The sequence below is a fragment of the Sceloporus occidentalis genome, unplaced genomic scaffold, assembly GCF_023333645.1.
Source record: "Sceloporus occidentalis isolate IW3139 unplaced genomic scaffold, rSceOcc1.0.p SCAF_25, whole genome shotgun sequence".
Taxonomy (NCBI): domain Eukaryota; kingdom Metazoa; phylum Chordata; class Lepidosauria; order Squamata; family Phrynosomatidae; genus Sceloporus; species Sceloporus occidentalis.
The window spans coordinates 6847689-6864936 of record NW_028317005.1 but is presented as its reverse complement, the minus strand read 5'-3'; positions in this window follow the sequence as shown (position 1 = coordinate 6864936).

Below are 17248 nucleotides of genomic sequence, written 5' to 3'. Positions count from 1 at the left end.
ACTGCACAGAGGAAGCAGGACTGGAGCAGAGTCATGTGATGTCACGTGAACTCTGCTGGGTTCCACTTCCTCTGTGCAGTACAAAAGACCCTCCCACAGGTAAGTAGCAGGGCTCTTGTTGTAGCAGGGCTCGAGGTGCGGCCCGCGTAAGATCGGTTGCCCTGGCTGCCGATCTTACGCACCTCGAAGTCCCGCGGGCCGCAAGTTGGACGCCCCTGGTCTAGAAGCATCCCAGTTTTTGTTTTTTAAGGTCAGCATGCGTATCATACCCCTAAATTTCCTTATCTCTGGTAAGTATCTTGCAACTCTAACAGAATAACCAAATTGAGATCATATTAAAAATAAACATATAAGGCAATTTTGTTATTGTGCTTCAAGCTTAAATAAGTCAGTTTTATCCCTAACACATCACTACTTGTAAAGTAAGTATTGCTCTAGATGCCACTTAGTATGTGTACATGTAATCAACTTTGATTTCAACATGGATTTTGCCCAGTAGCTCAACTTTATGAAACCTGGCTGCACACATGTAAGCATTAATGGGACACATTCCTATCGCTGATACCCCGGTAAAGAATGCAGATGAAAGTACTCATGAGTATTTTAATATTAATTCCTTAAAAACAAACAATTTCCTTAGGTAAAAATCGTCGTCCTCCTCCTCCATTCATTGATGATTCCCGCCAATGATTGGCTGCTTAAATCAATAGGGGCGGTTTCTGGGTATGGGGGTTCGAACAGATACCCACCCACAAAGAAACTGACTGGTGAGAAGTGTATCACATTCATGGAGATACATCCCCTGCACAGAAAATTACAGTTGGGTGGGGAGAGGGTAAAATGCATTTGTAGGGATTCTGCAGATTCTCCTTGAATTTGCATCATGCAAATATAAAGGGACCACAAAACTATCATATGCATTAAAGTGCATATGACGGCTGGAGTGTCCTTTTAAATGTCTTACAAGTTGACCTTGAAGTTGGCTAGGAGGACTTTTAGCTTTATTAATGAGCCAGGTGAACTTTTGCTAGAGCCATAGCCATGATAATGTATAGTGATGAATACCTTGAAAAGAGTCCTTCATACCAACTTTGAGTAAAGCCTTTAACAATGTAGATTAAAAACTGTATTAATATTGCCCATTTTAAAAAGATCTCATTTTGTAGGTGTGTATCCAACAAGAGAAGTCAAAGTCTACCCCATAGCTATTAACAACAAATCATGTGAACTGGCATCACAGGATGCCATGCATTCCACCTTTAGCTATATTTAAATCCTTTAACAAACAAAGACAGCAGCTGGAGCAAATCCTATAGTATAACAATAGCCATGGGGGAAAAAACCATAGAAGTACCAGGTAAGATGAAATACCTCATTATTTTCCTCTTAATGTTTTGATTTATTTTTTTATAAAAAAAAATACAAGTTTCATTTTCATGCACTGAAAATACCATGTTGATAAACAGTCAATCTCCAAAGGGCAAAATGGAAAACAACAAAAATTGAATTTATAATGTATGTAACAGCAGATTGAGGATGTAAATTAAATTGCCTTAAAAGGGATTCTGGTGCAAAGCTCGGAAAGGAGCCTTATCACCATAGAAACCAATGGAACGTTCCTGTTGACTTTATAATTCCATTGTTTTTTTATTTTATAAGACCACAATATCTGCACAGAAATCCACATCACTGGGTAACAATGTTTTTTCTAAAGCTTTCCTACTTAAAGGGCATCTTCAATTGGCACCCACACCAGGCTACTATTTTATTGAGGTTAAGTACATGATTTGTAACCAACACAATCACTCTTTCTGAGTTACATTTGTATAATATAAGAAATGTCAAACAATCCTAAATATCTAACACAACTCATCATGCTCCAGCCACTAACATAGTGGTCTTCACTCTGTGAACTATAAAATATAAATAAAGTTGGTGCAAAAGATAATACCCCGCTCATCTGGGTCTAATAATTATGATCTAATAAATAATAATAAAAAATTTTAAAAAAAGCTTTTATCTGGCTTTTGTTTGTTCTATTGCTATTATTCCGACAGGATGCTCATTAATGTTACCTGCAATTGATGACCTTAACAGAAACATAATAAAGTGTTTGGCATTTGTAAGAAGTGCAAGTTGCCCTTTTGTCAATGCACTTACACCACATGTGTACAAATAATAACTTATTAGATAATAGTATCATACTGTTTATTTTAATTTTTAATTATATCTATACAATAAAATATTGCATATTACCTTTATATCCATTTATACCCGCAAAATACAGTAAATCCCCATTATATGAATGTACTGTTTTAACATTACAATAATAGTACAAAGTTTTCTGAGTCTAAAACATCCTAAAGTTTAGTATGCATTTACCAAATCTTTTATTTAAGCTAAATACTAACTCTACTCATCTTAGATTATTTATATGACTACTCTAAACACACCAAATGAACGAGGACTGTAGGCTGCTTAATTACTGATAATTTAATAAACCTTCTAGACTGCACAGGATACCGTGTGGTGGTTAAGTGTGTGTATCAATGTATGGTGCCAGTGTGTGTGTGTGTTATTTGTACAGTGTTAGTGTGAATGTGTGTGTCAACATATGATGTTAGAGTGTTATAGGTGAGCATAGGGTTATTGATATGAGGAAGAGGAGGGAGATATTGTGTATATGTGTACATTTATGGTGCTAGAGTGAGTGGGTGTTCGGGTGTTTGTATGTGCATATTTTGTTACAAGATGGAGATGGCACTTAAGAAATCCATGCACCACTAACCCTATGCTCACCCCTGAGCAGTATTTAGTCTTTTGTAATACACAAAGTTTCTGTATGTAATTTTATACTTTATTTACAGTCTAAACTGTATTTGATTTTACACAGCATACATATATTGTTGTAAACTGATTTTTTTCTCCACCTTTTAGTATATAGTTGGGCTTGTGGTAACATTCAAGCTAAACACATGGGGGAAAAAATGTGAGGTCCTATTATCACTGAATAAATGTAGAGTGTAAGCTTCATAAAGTGAGACAATTAGAACCTGTCTGATACACATTATTGTATTAGGGGTATTAACCAAGAAAGAGTGGTCAGCTGGATTAACTTCAACCTCTACCAGAGGCAGGCTGGCCCAGAACAACTTTGGACAGTCACAGGGAGGCAGGAACATAGCGGGGTCACATAAGGTTATGGGGTGAGAGTGAGGCTGCTTGGACAGTGTGCTAGTAGACAGTGAGAAAGCTGCCATTGAGGAAAAGGGGGTACGAGAGGGTGGGACTATATATATATGTACCTATGAATGTATGACAGCATGTTCGAATGAGAATGTGTGTTAACATGAATTTGTAAGCATTTGTGTGTGAGCATGAATGTGGATGTGTAAGTTTTTTAGTAGGGTTGTATATGTGTAAGTGTTTGTGTGTTAGCATTGATATGTACTTGTAAGTGTTGTTGTGCTAGCATGGATGTATATGTGTGTGTTTCCATGTTAGCATGAATGTGTAAGTGTGTTTGTGGAGGCTGCCCATGATACAAATGCTAGCGCTCTGCAAGTAAGTTGAACTGCAGATGGGTAAAGGTTTATAGGGCTTAGATAATATTTCTATTGCTAAACAATGATGGTGTGGCATGTACTATTGGACTTTTGTCCTACATCTTTTTGGAACCTAGGAACATCACAGTATTTAATTGTTTTTTAATTGCCATAGCCCACCAGGAGCAGAATAATCCATCCCCCTCTTTCATTTTCCATGTCACCTTGCAACCCTCTAGGTATGCTAGGGGAAATTTTGTTAATGAATCTGCAAGTAACATGCTTTTGTCAACACGCCAATTACAGTCTCCTCCAGTCAAGCGTATGCAAATTAAGAGTGAATTTTGTGGATGTAAATGGGAATTGGCTTTAGTGAATTTGCATGTTCCACTTTTGTCCAAATCATGTAAGTTTGCACCTCGAAAGCACTCTAGTTACTCGATTTTAGAGAGTAACCTTACTGACTTTCCCTATAACTTGCTTTCTCGTGAGGCCTGAGACATAACCTCTTATTAGAGCTCTGCATTACACTCTAACCTGTATCTTAAGAAAAGCCTGACAAACCCTTTTTTACTTGTACATTCAACGTCCTTTATTTCAGCATGGTGGGCAGTAAATTGACATCTTATTGTTCCAGGACTACTTATAGCTGGATGGATCATTGGCTGTGGGGTGATGATATATGTTGTTTTCTCATGATACCTGTAAGTTACATACGTAGAAAAAAAACTTCAAGACCATTCCAACTACTCATACCTAATGATCCAGAAGAAGGCAATAAAACCTAGGGAGACTAGTATCCAATATTATTATTATTATTATTGTTATCTTTTATTTATATAGCACCAACAGTTTACGCAGCGCTTAATACAATACATAAATTCAAGGGATATGACAAGACAAGAATGGACAGACTAAGACAAACCGATACATTCGGTAGTTTTTAAACTACCAACTGAGCCTACCATAACCACTTAACCCGCCATGACAGTAAAACATTATATGGTTTATATAAACTTGAATATCCTTGTATATGGTGATCATATCCCTATTTAGTTGCTTTTTCTCAAGCACAATTAGAAACTGTCTTCATAACTGAGATCTGCTATTCATCTAATTAGTTGTTTTGTCCGTCTCTGAATCTTTTCCTGTTACATGATGATGTTTTTATGAACTTGTACTCAAAATTGTTCTACATATGTGATTTGGTCTTACCAATCATGTATAGAAGCAACATTATGTTCTCATACTATGCATATATTCCTCTTTTAATACAGGATTATAACTTGTTTGGTTTTCAGCACCTGTTTGAGATTATGAACCACTAGAAAGTCTGTTATCGATGAATACTCCTGGAAAATGTTCATAATAAGTGGCCATTTAATGTATGATTATCATTCTTCTTTTTTTCCCCAGGTTCAGAATTTGACAAAATTAATTTCTGTGTCTAGTTTCGTTTAAATATCTCTAAAGAGAGATTATATTAATTTCTGATTGAATTGCTTCGCATAGTTTGCTTGATCTGCAAAAAGTAGAATGTTGATAGATTATTAAAAAAAATGGTCCTCCACACAAACTGTTTGTCCGACTGGAGAATTTAACAGCCACCTTCTGTTTCTCCCAATTCCACCTGCTTTAACACAGTGCAGTTGTAAGATGTGCCTGCTAACAAAATAGTTATCACCTGTATATCAGCCATATAATAGGACTTATGAAAAATTAGAAATTATATTACTGAAGATATTTATCACTGCTGTAACTAATATATATATATTTTTATTCCACAGTATGGAAGGCATGAATATAAAAAACAGGGGACAAACTGTTTGTCATACTGTGAGTCATACTGTTAGGAAAAGGAAAATGACGACAACGTCATATGGAAAGTGGAATGCTACCCAATCAAGAATATCAGGTTATTTTTTGTAAAAATTAAGAATATGATTATTAATTACTACAATTAATATAAAATTTTGTTATTCCAAATGCATCTTGTTATTTTCTCACTTAAGAGATTAAACAATAATATGGAATCCAAAAAACTCAAATATAAATGAGTTATGAAGTTTTCCCTTTAAATTACATTAAGCTTAGTTCAATATCCTGCTTAACACCCATGTTCAGATACAAACTCGATATTTTAGTAGTTTGCACGCTTGAAAATGTGCTGTATATTGAGAAGAGTGGGGCATAACATATAGTGAGTTTCAAATGTTTTCCTGAGACACGGTAAAGTGTAAATGTCTAAGAAGTAAGGGGTGAGTAACGAGAAAAACAGCAGAAGCAAGATAGTATAGCAATTACTACAATTACCAGTGTTCTTGGACCTATGCTACTGATTAAGTAAGGGTCCAGACTGTGACTTCACTATTTTTTGATGAACCTCAGAAATGGGTCTATCATTTGATTTGTACTAAGCCCATTTTGATTTCTTGGCTAGACAATGGACTCACTATACAATGACCCCACACACCTTCTTCTACCTGTGGAGGAAAGCGTTATTGACATGGATCTTTAAATGCATGTGAGCATTAATGTTAATGTAAGCATGAATGTCTATGTATAAGTGCCTGTGAGCAGGAATGTCTATGTTTAAGTGTATTTGTGCATACATATGCCTAGCATACATATGCCTAGCTCAGCATTAAGTGATTAGAGTTAAGGTGTACAACCGCACCTTAACTCCTATCACTATACCGTACACTGAGCCAGGCATTGATGTGGTACCACTGTTATCGTCTGGCTCAGTAAATAGTGGTCAGTTATGCTGTACCACCTTCAATGTCTGTCGCAGTATATAATGATGGCAGTTATGCTGTACCACCATCAGTGTCTGGCACAATATATACTGATGACAGATATGCTTTGCCCCATGAATGTAAATATATATAATTTTTCAGATTGATTTTCTGCATTTATATGTTTATGATTAGAATTACTTGTATTTTTTGATTGCGGCTGATATTATTTCAAATATATTTAATAAAAATGTTGTGTGTGAAACATACAATTTAAAATTTGCTTACACGTTTCAAAAGTTAGCTTTTATAATTACTACAGTCCTACAGCAAGGGAATGCATCTGCCAGTGTCTGCCACTGGGTCCAGTGCTCTACTGACGCTGCTGCTCCTCAGTGTCCTCGGTACAGTGGGGCTAGTTGTGTCTATCTGCCAGGGTCACTGTTTACCCAGTGCCCTACCACTACTGCTTTATCACCTGTGTATTGATTGGTACAGTGCTGCTATGGGTGAAGGGTCCAGACGGTGCCCCCTTTTGGGAACGCCCCTTGAATGTTGTTTACAAATGAACCAGGGCCGAGCAGAGGCTGCTCATACCCCCTAATGGCAGCCCTGTGTGTTTTTGCTCTTTTAATATTTTTAAAAGAGGGCAATATGTGTTTAATTGTGAAACTCAAGTCAGGCACCAAACATGTTCAATCCAGGTACTGTGACTGTATTTTAATGAGACAGTATAGCTATACACCAGTTGAAATAAATTGTTAAAAACAGTTGATGTATAGTACCCACAGTACAGCCCATTTCTAAAAAAGGAATATTTTCACTGGTTGCTGGAAGGAAATTCATCAAGATTCCTGTAGTTTATCAATAATAAGGTTAAGCCAACCTATGTGTTATGTGTGGTGTAACCACCAACCACCAAAAAAACAATCATCATTTACTACAACCATAGAATATGTTAATATCTGCATACTTAAGCAATGCAAACCACTTTTTTTTAAAAAGCTTTTGTAGTATATAATTTTATCATGTGCCACTAGATGGCAGTATAGTTTAATGTTCCATTCAAACTACGCAAAAATATATTTGGTTACAACACACAGAATACTGATTGCTATTCACTGTACTCAAAGTCATGTGAGCAATTTACAAAGAAATGTATTAGTATTCATAAAACTATGGCATATTTTCAAAGGAGAGCAGTTCCTCCCTGGGCAGCTCTGATTTGAAGATTCTGGGCCATTTTTGTGCGTGCTGCAGTTCTGCATATAGGCCCCAGTAACGTAATAAATGTAAGTAATGTGCTCTGCAATTTTTTGGTGGATACTTGCAAGGATAAACCTTGGGTTAGTGGTGTCATGGTGCAGTATTTCTTTGGTGTTTGTTTTCCAGTAAAGATTTTTAGGGAAACATTTTTTTTTTATTCTTCCGTCTTCTTTTAGGACGAAATTCATCCAACATTTTAATTTTCAGAAATCCCATTCATCCATCGGGGTGGAAGCAATAAATAAACCGGTAGAAGAAGTTGAATTAAAATGGTGAGACTCTGCTCCTCTTACTGTAGTTAGAATGGCAGCTGAATGAAGATTTTGTATATATTTCACGCGTTCGTTTTCGCTTCTTTCACCCAATGTTGAAGTGGTAAAGTTCGGCAAGCCTAGCATATACTATCACGCAACCTTACTCCAACACACACACACCATGTATCACCATACACTTACATACACATTATCCTTCTTCTGACTCATGTCACTAACCACAGGTTCACTCCTGTCACTCTTAACAGCATACATTGACACACAAACTCGTGCTAACACCATACACTAACTTCCACCCAACATACACACTCTAACACAATACACTAACACATACATGCACACAATAACATCATACACTTACACATAGATACACACTCACTCTAACAATATACACTTGCACATACATATATAAACATACGCTACCTCTCTCCCTCTCCTTTAATATATGCAGCTCATACCCTTGTATCTCCCTGTCCTCCCACCCCTTCTCCCCGCACCGCTGCCAGCAAAGGGAGTTACATGACCCCACTGGGTACCTTGCTTACTGGGCTTCAGCCTCAACGCTTTACGGACGCTTGTAAATGTTTGGAAAGATACTGACACTGTGTTACCATGTACCTAACACTTTAAATCTCCCCTATCATGTGTCACTGTGTGCATGTGTAACACAGGGATAGTGCATGGAAGAAGAATGGTAAATGATACATTTCAAGATTAATTATTCAGACAAAAAATAAGATAGTGAAGCACCCTTAGGAGCTGCCTTACACATTTTGTAAGGTCAGACCAATTTAATGAGATGAACTTAAAGCAGATAGATGTCAAATAATACAAATGTGTGAGTTTCTCACAGCTCAGTTCTAAATAAGCAGAACATGCCAATTATGCATTTTGAATACTAAGAATACATTTGCAACTTCGCTTTTAGTAAACATGCCCCACTCTGGTCATCTTGTTTGGTTTAAATACTTGTTCTATTCAGAAATGTAAATTGTTTTGAACATTTTACCATGTTACCATTCTAGTCAGTAGCCTTGTCATAAAGGGAAGTAAGCAGAATTGGACAGAGCAGATTTTATCATAACTTTTTACGTTGAGATCATAGAAACCAAACTGGTGTCTCCAAGGAAAATAAGTTGGTTTTGCTTGAGAAGGAGGGCACAAGGATATAACATAATATACTGGTGCATCAGCTCGCAATACAGCGCCAATCCTGCGGCAGCAGGAGAAGTGGTTTGTGCTCTTCAGACCTTAGACCTTAATGTGCTTGGGTTAAGGAGAAAGTGCTAGCCACATTGTTATGTTACATACTACTTGTTATGTCCTGTATACCCTTTGTGCAGCGCTACGGAATTTGATGGCGCTATATAAAACAATAAATAATAATAATGTATTGGGGTGAAGAGGAACTCCCAATGTTTTGTTTTTTTGTAGGTAAAACTACAAAAAGTTTTGTATGGGTGTCCTTTAGTTTTTCCCAGTGCAATTTCCCTTAAGTAAATGCAATGTTTGCTACACCATAGAACAAAAGGACTAAAAGACAAGGTAAAAGACACTGGCAAAGTGTAATCAGAAAAAGAATGCGGTATTGATCAGTTAAATAGATTTTGTGTTTGTGGAAAGCCTGTTCATCTTGTGTTACTTCATTGCGGTACCAGGACATTCATGGGGAGCAAAGGACATTTAGCTTGCCACAGAACCCTGTTGTCCTATTTTTTATGAAGTACAGGAGAGTTGTGACCGAGCTGAGAAATGGACAACTGGAAGCAGAAAAGGTTGTGCTTAATTTCAATCATCCACAAAGTAAAGAGCACGTTGTTTTTGTCCCATCTAGCAATATTGTTGTTGCCATTGATACAAACTTTTCTGAGGTAAAAGAAAAGAAGTCCAAGTTCAAGTGTTGCCACATTACCAGAGACGGCATTTTTGTGCAGGGTTCATGTAGTCATTGGTGTCACACGAGAAAGCTTCTGAAAACGCTGGAAAATTCTGTAATGTTCCAATGACTCTGTAATAAAATCAATATTTGTTAAAGTGGCATAGCCTTATAGTTTATATTAAGATGGGTAGAATTTAACTAAGGACATTTACAAAACATAGACACATGTTGACCCCTGGGATGGTGGACAAGTGATTTTGCTTTAATTTTATTTAGATAAACACTTTACACCTTACACTTTAAGTATTGAAACATTTATTTTTTCCTGTATATTCATGTATATTATTATCCTGTATATTCATGTATATTATTAGTATTAGTAATATATTTATTTCTCATTATACATCACAAAAAAGAGAAATATTGTAAACAATATTTTTTAAAGCCCCGACCGCCTTAAGTGAACTTATTAAGCATATGTGGTTGTACATACTGTACACATGCTCATGAAGCCCATGTAGATGACAGCAAATAACATATTGCATGGTACAACATGGGTCATAATTATAAATTAAACATTACCATAAGTATAATACTTTTTTTTTGCATCACAGGGTACCTCTGTGTATCCTGTGTCATGTCAGGTATAGGAGTACAGATCTGTATTATAGTACTGGTGTCACCTGATGGGCAAAAACGCCTGTGGAACAGCCAGTGCAGAAAGGTAAGGCACCGTCTTAGTCAAGGCACACCAAGGACGGGTATACCAGAGCAGGACTCAAGTACAGCAATTAAAACTAGGTGTGTGTTCCCCTTTAAAAATATAGGGCAAACCTTGCCCTTTAAATCTTTACTGAGTAGCACAATATAGTGGTGATAATCACCCTATGTCTGCCTCAGGAGAAGAGGATTCCCTGCCATGTACCAGCAGCACAGAGGGACAAGGTAAAAACAGCCCTGACATGCACAACAGGCACATTGAGACCATGCCCCAGGTTACCTGCCACTAGCACTCTAGAGAGGTGGACTGGAGGCAGGTGTGAGAGCCAAAGAGCATGATTGTCATGATGTTCCCCATGAAAGGAGTGTACTTTGGCAACATCAGAGGCAGGCACCAAATACCGCTCTTCTGGGCTGAATCCCCTCAAGTCAATTAAGGGAGCCTCTGACCCTTCTTGAATCAAGGATCTTGAAGGCCACATAATGTCCTGGACCCAAACTGGAGGAGCTGTGGAGAAATGGTTCCTGATTACACATTTCAACAGGGACACAGGAAATGTGTGAGAACACCTCTGAGGTTCTGGGGAAGAGGTCAATCCACCACTGCTTTGATGTAACTCAAAAACAACATGGAAGACTTTTCAAAGTAATATTTTTCCACTTTGGCATAGAGGGATTTCACTAGGAGGCATTGTAGAACATACTTGACTTCTATGTTCTGCTAGGAGCTTGGACTAAATAAGTCATACATAACGTTGTCAATGTATACTATAACTGTATACATATCTCTAGAGATATCATTGATGAAGGATTGAAAAAATGCTAGAGCATTACATAGACTAAACAACATGATTTATTGCCAAGAAATACAGTTTTCCTTTTTTGAGCTTCATTATTACGAACCAGATTATACGCCCCTCGAAGATCCATTTAGTAGTAGTTGGATCCCTGGAGTTGGTAGTATACTTCATATATGAGTGATACTGGATATTTATTCTTTACAGTGATCATGTTGAGACCCCGATGCAGGGAAGTAGAGGGCCCTTCTTCTTGGAGACAAAAACAAACAAACAAAAAAAACTTCTCCATCTGGAGAAGAGGATGGTCAAATGAAACCCAATGCTTAGATGATATATTATGAGAGGAACTCATTCTCAGTTATGGATAGAGGATATACTCTTCCTTTAGGAGGCACAGTACCCAGCAGCAATTCTAAGGCCGATGTGGAGGCAGTGTCACTTCAAGGTAATTCCAGTAGGCAGACGCGACCAGCTTCTTGGGGTCTTAAAGAGGTGTCTCCAACAAGACTACTTTAGATTTAATATGTTAGACAGGATTCTCCCCATGTCTAAATCTAACCCGGCTGCTGATGACTTCCAGCACGATACCTTCCTGATGCAAGACGCCAACTAAGAGACGAAGAGCCGGAACTGATAGCTTTGCCATACAAGGATGTGACCAAAACCTTAAGTTCTTTGGGTACAAAAGGTGCTCAATTCAGGTTGATCAATGAAGATACCTGCAGCACTGGAATCAAGGAAAGCTTCTGTGGTGGTCATATGACCATGCCAGGAGAGGGTCACAAGAACCATAATCTAATTTTGGGGAGGAATGGTATGCTATGTGCTTAGAGTTACTTCCCCATCTTGCGCTTAGCTTGGAAGTTTCCGAAAGGCAGTAATCAGAGCGACATTGTTCCACACAGTACCAGAGGCTAAGGCACAGAATTATTATTATTTATTATTTTATATAGAGCCAGCATATGCTGTTGTGCTGTACATAACAAATAGTATATAACATGACAATTTGATTCACAGAAACAACTGGGAATTTTCCTACTCTTAGGGATAGACCAGCCACAATAGTGTATCCACCACATATGCACTGAAGGGATGCTTGAAGGAAGTTTGCGAGGGCAACGCCAGCCAAGTCTCTATGAACAAGAGCCCCAAAGACTGACTCATAGAATTTGATGAATCTTCCTCTGCTAAGGGGTTAGCCTAGGCTTCAGCTGTAGACATGGAAATGATGAAAGTAATCCATGCAGAAGGTGACCTGAATGTGCTACGATCCACTCTAAAGAGAAGACAACACTGGTTAAGAAAACCTCTGCACTATTTTGGATCACCAGTATAGAGGCAGCTTGAAAGCCTGTAGAGTTTCACAGGAATCGTGGTTGACAGCAGGTATGACAGACAATGGAGAAACCAGGGCTTAGATGTATGCCATATGGTGGACCATATTGGTGTGTGTTGGATGGCTTGTAGCTGGGAGTCATGAGATCTGGTCCTGCCTGGAAAGGACATGATGCTACTCCATGTAATCCATGTTCTGGCCCATGCAAAACTGTTGAGCCATGTATAAGCCATGTATAAGAGTAAGGGTACAGATCTGCAATGTAGAGCTGGTATCACCTGATGGGCAAAACAGGACACAGCGACAGCAGGGACGTAATACAGAAGGGCAAGGCAGAATCTTAGTCAAGGCAGGCCAAGGTTGTGTATAACGGAACAGGACTCCGGTATAGAGATGTCAGTACAAAGGGATAACACAGCAACGCAGAGGTCTGGTATGCAGCCCAGTATCCAATTGCCAAAGTACAGCAGGATAAGATAGCTCATGGTCATGGCAGAGAAAGGAACTGGAAGACTAAATATAGCTCTTTCATGGACAAGGGCTATAAGGTAAGTGAGGGTATACAGTACATAGGTATAAGGGGAAGCAATTGCACATCCAGCCAAAACTGGACACGTATTCCCCTAATAAACTAATAACTACATTAATTTAGTTAAAATACCTACCATTTATGTTTGTGTACCTGTGTCTGTACCCATCATTAAAATTGCACTTTTTGTCTTTGACAAAGGCTTTCTCCTGTCTGTCTCTCTATTTTTCCTCTCATCCAGCAGTCCCTCTCCTCGTTGCACACAACATGGTCTGGCAGCTCTTTTCCTCCATGCACATAAAATGATCTGTCAGTTCCTCCCACCACCTTGTATACAATATGATTCAATAACCCTCTCTCCCCATCCTCCACACAACACTATCCAGCAGAGTGGCAAGATCAATCTTCACATTATCCTTGTCCAGTGTTATCCACAATATCCACAAAAGCTTTCATATGCATACAGTTTAATGTTTTTTATAGTCTGCAAAAAGGTTTGGACTTGATCTGAGCATTAAAAGATTAGAACCCTATGCAACTCTTTTCTGCCAGATGTTGTAAAACATACTATTTTCAATTAGCTTCATTAGGTTGAATGAAGATTAGTACCGTATTTGCTCGATTATAAGATGAGGTTTTTTTCAGAGCAAATGCTCTGAAAAATACCCCTCGTCTTCTAATCGGGGTTGTCTTATAATCAGACCTCAAATAGAGGTCTGACTATGAGACTAAGATCCAGATCCCCCGCACCGCTGCAGGGGACCTGGATCCTTCTGTCTCCCCCCACATTTAACCCCCCCCCCACCCCACCCCACACACACTTACCGGTGCTTCCAATTTCCTGCTGTATACCAAGGCAGCGGGTTGAGGTCCACGCGATCCGCGTAGACAACTTACGCTGCAGCCGGACTGTCACTCCGCGTACACAACTTACGCTGCAGCCGGAAGAGGAGGTGTGGCTAGCAGCGGGGGTTGTCTGCGTCCATCTCGCAGACCTTCCCCGACTGTCAGAGATCAGAGTTCCCCGCACCGGCACCGGCACCGGTGCGGGGAACTCTGATCTCTGACAGCCGGGGAAGGTCTGCGAGATGGACGCAGACAACCCCGCTGCTAGCCACACCTCCTTCCAGCTGCAGCGTAAGTTGTGTACGCGGATCGCGTGGACGTCAACCCGCTGCCCCGGTATACAGCAGGAAATTGGAAGCACCGGTAAGTGTGTGTGGGGTGGGGGGGAGACAGAAGGAAGACTGCTGCCCCGGTATACAGCAGGACATTGGAAGCACCGGTAAGTGTGTGTGGGGTGGGGGGGAGTGTTAAATGGGGGGAGACAGAAGGAAGACTGCTGCCCCGGTATACAGCAGGAAATTGGAAGCACCGGTAAGTGTGTGTGTGTTTGGGGGGAGTGTTAAATGGGGGCATAGGGCATTTCTGGAGGCAGAGTGCTCTATGAAATGCCTTTTAACCCCCTGAACGCCACTCTGCCTCCTGAAATGCCTTATACCTCCCTATATGCCACTGTGCCCCATAATATGCCTTTTAACCCCCTATATGCCACTCTGGCATTTAGGGGGTTAAAAGACATATTATGGGGCACAGTGGCATATAGAGGGTTAAAAGGCATATCATGGGCCACAGTGCCATATTGGAGTGGCAAGCCTGGGGGCAGATGTGTGTAACTGGGGGGCAGGTTGGAAAATACAAGGAAATAAAAACAAAAAAATATTTTTCTCAATCATAGCTTTTATTAAAAAATGTAATAGTTTACATAAATTAACATTTACTGGTAAAACTTTTTTCCTATAGGCTCGTCTTATATTCAGGCTTTTTCTTTTTTTCCTAAATTAATATTCAGATTTTGGGGGGTCGTCTTATAATCAGGGTCGTCTTATAATCGAGCAAATATGGTAATTAAAATGTTTCCGTTGGAGAAAACATTAATTGTACTCTAGTACGTTAAGAAATCAAGAAGTCGGGGGGGGCGTGGCTGGCCTGGCGACGAAGATGGTCGCTTAACTGTTGAGTAACTCTAATCGACCGCACGCACACCCGCACACTGTACCATGGGCAGGAATAAAAAGATGCCTGCCGACCCTGCTACACCGGGGACCAGTACCAAACCTACACCGTCCTCCCTGAGGGAGTATTTCCACACTCCGGCGCTGCTGCAATCACAGCGTGCCGATTCCAACATGGCGCCGACCCACGCTGACTCCCAGGCCTCGGAGGAGGACGCTTCTTCACAACAGCACTCGGGGGGCTCTCCGGAACCTACCTCGAGAGACTGGAGACGCATCTTCTCCTCACTCCCCACCAAGGATGATTTCAGTTTTTTGGTGGCGGAGGTGAAACAGACGGTCAGAACGGAGGTCACGGCCTTGCGCGCCGACATGGGGCGCATGGACACGAGGCTCACCACTACAGAGACCAGGCTGAGGGAAGTTGAACACCGGGTTACTACTCTTGACCGGTCCTTCTCCGCCAAGATAGCCGACTTATTTTACCACTTAGAGGATGTTGATAACCACGGCCACCGGTCCAACATACAGGTGCGGGGCCTGCCGGAGGGGGAGCGCCCTGAGGACCTCCGTACGATATTGGATAGACTTTTTTCAATGATTCTGGGGAAACCTGCTGCTTCGGGTGATCCCCCTCGGGACATCATTTGCTGCCTGCACAGCTTTTCACTGAAAGATGCTATCATGCAGAAGGCATGTGCCTGCAGACTCTGGGACTTTGAGGGTCAGCAAGTATCCCTCTTCCAAGACCTCTCTCGCTACACCCTACAGGCTAGGAGAGCTCTACGGCCCATCACTACTGCACTCCAGGAACACAAAATTGCCTACAGATGGGGCCACCAGTTTGCCCTGATAGCGCGCAGGGGTGACACCACGGCCACGGTTCGTATGCCCGCAGATGTGGGGCCTTTCCTGAGAATCCTGCAACTACCGGAGGTGGCCTTTGACGACTGGCTCGACTGGATCCGTGGACCCCGACCGCAAAGACCTAGCGGATCAGAGGATCAGAGGCGGCCGTCCACGCTCTCCCCGTGAAACTGCGCAAGAGGACACCTGGAGGGGTGACCTCCCCGATGGATTCCTCCGGGACCTACTGCATTTTCGGCGTTTTTTCCCGTGTTTTGCGGGCTCACTGCCCCCACGAGACTTGGACACTTCACACGCCAGCACGTTCCTTGCTCACGTGAGATACATGGTTTTGTTTTATTTTGTTTACTGTCCGTGCCCTGTGGCCCTACATTACATAACGCATCGCATACGCTCACTTAGCACTCGCCAGTGTTTTTTGTTTTTTTTCTTTCTCTCCCCACTCGCTTCTCCACCAGCCTAGGTCATGTCCACCTTTGGGTCTGCACTGTCTATTTGCCTTGTTACAGCCTTTGGCTGCCTCGGTTACTTGCTCCGGTCGGGTCCCGTGACCTCGATTGACCTCTCTCCATGTTTGTCCAATAGGTGGTACACTCTGTGCCTCTCCCGCCGTTGGGGAGCTTAGTGCTTCTATGCTGAGGTGCCTCCGTTTTTTTTTCTTCTCATGATACACCTGGGTGCTCTCCACACCATTCACGGGGGTTAATTTACTTTCATTTATTGTTGCATTATTTTCTCTCTGTTTTTTCTGACATGATATGGTTCGATTACATCTAACTACATGTGAATTTACTTTGGTGCTGCTAGTCTGCCTTGTTATGCTTGGGTGGGTGGCGGGGCTTTGTTACATTGTTACGTTAAGTCACCTGTTGCCGCGTCGTTGCGGTAGTTGATTCCTCTTCCTCGCCTGCCGGCTCTCCTGCCCCTCGGGGACCTGGTGTCACACTCCTCCTACCAGGGTCTCCGCTCCTACTTCCTGGGGCGCGGTATACTTACCGGTACTTGACACGTTTCCCACTCTCCCCCGCTGTCCCTCCACCTTACCCACCCTCCGGTTCCTTTCCTGCCTCGTCACCCCACTCCCTCCCCTTCACCCTTCCTCCACTACACTCCACACGATGGCCTACCGACCCTCGCCCCTAACGTTCTACTCGGCTAACGCCAAGGGCCTTAACGTGCCCGAGAAGCGCTCCAGGGCCCTACGGGAATTTCAGTCTAACATGGCCTCTGTCGTGCTGTTGCAGGAAACCCATTTTAAAGCGGGACAGGCCCCCAGCCTTA